Raw genomic sequence first — 1666 nt, forward strand, 5'->3', positions numbered from 1 at the left:
CAATGTACAATGGTGACATCACAATGTAGAATGATGACGTCACAGTATAGAATGGTGACGTCAAAATGTAGATTAGTGACGTCGCAATGTAGAATGGTGACGTCACAATGGGGAATGGTGACGTCTCAAAGTAGAATGGTGACGTCACAGTATAGAATGGTGACGTCACATTATAGAAAGTTGATATAACAATGTAGAATGGTGACGTCACAATAGGGAATGGTGACATCACCATATAGATTGGTGACGTCGCCATGGGTAATGGTGACGTCACAATGGGGAATGGTGACGTCAAATTATAGAATGGTGACATCACAATATAGAATGGTGACGTCAAAATATAGAATGGTGACATCACAATATAGAATGGTGACATCACAATGGGGAATGGTGACATCACAATGGGGAATGGTGACATCACAATGGGGAATGGTGATGTCACAATATAGAATGGTGACGTCACAATGGGGAAAGGTGACGTCAGAATATAGAATGGTGACGTCACAATTTAGAATGGTGACATCACAATGGGGGATGCAGTGGTCACAATATAGATTGGTGACATCACAATGGGGGATGCTGTGGTCACAGTGGGGAAAGGTGACATCACAACAGAAAATAGGGACATCACAATGGGGAATGGTGACGTCACAATGGGGAATGGTGACATCACAATATGGAATGGTGTCGTCACAATGGAGAATGTTGACGTCACAATAGGGAATAGTGACGTCACTATATAGAATGGTGTCGTCAAAATGGGGAATGGTGACGTCACCATTGGGAATGGTGACATAAGAATGGGGAATGGTGACGTCAGAATATAGAATGGTGACGTCAAAATGGGGGATGATGACATTACAGTATAGAATGCTGACATCACAATAAAAAATGGTGCAATCACCATGGGGATTGGTGACGTAACAATTTAGAATGGTGACGTCACAATGGGGAATGGTGAGATCAGAATATAGAATGGTGACGTCGGCATGGGTTATGGTGACGTCACAATGGGGAATGGTAACGCCACATTATAGAATGGTAACATCACAATATAGAATGGTGACATCACAGTGGGGAAAGGTGAGGTCACAATATTAAATGGTGACATCAAAATGGGGAATGGTGACATCAAAATAGAGAATGGTGACATCACAATGGGGGATGCTGTCATCACAATGGGGAATGGTGACATCACAACAGAGAATGGTGACGTCTCAGTAGGGAATGGTGAAGGCACAATGGGGAAGGGTGGCATAAGAATGGGGGATGGTGACGTCACAATATAGAAAGGTGACGTCACAATAAAGAATAGTGAAATCACACTGGGGAATGGTGACGTAGCAATGTATAATGGTGACGTCATAATGGGGAATGGTGACATCACAATATAGATTGTTGATGTCGCCATGGGTAATGGTGACTTCTCAATGGGGAATTGTGATGTCAAATTATAGAATGGTGACATCACAATATAGAATGGTGACATATCAATGGGGAATGGTGATGTCACAATGTAGAATGGTGACATGACAATGGGGAATGGTGACGTCACGATGTAGAATGGTGACATGACAATGGGGAATGGTGACGTCACGATGTAGAATGGTGACGTCAAAATATAGAATGGTGATGTCACAATGTAGAATGATGACGTCACAAAATA

Source organism: Numida meleagris, unplaced genomic scaffold, assembly GCF_002078875.1.
Source record: "Numida meleagris isolate 19003 breed g44 Domestic line unplaced genomic scaffold, NumMel1.0 unplaced_Scaffold300, whole genome shotgun sequence".
Classification (NCBI taxonomy): Eukaryota; Metazoa; Chordata; class Aves; order Galliformes; family Numididae; genus Numida; species Numida meleagris.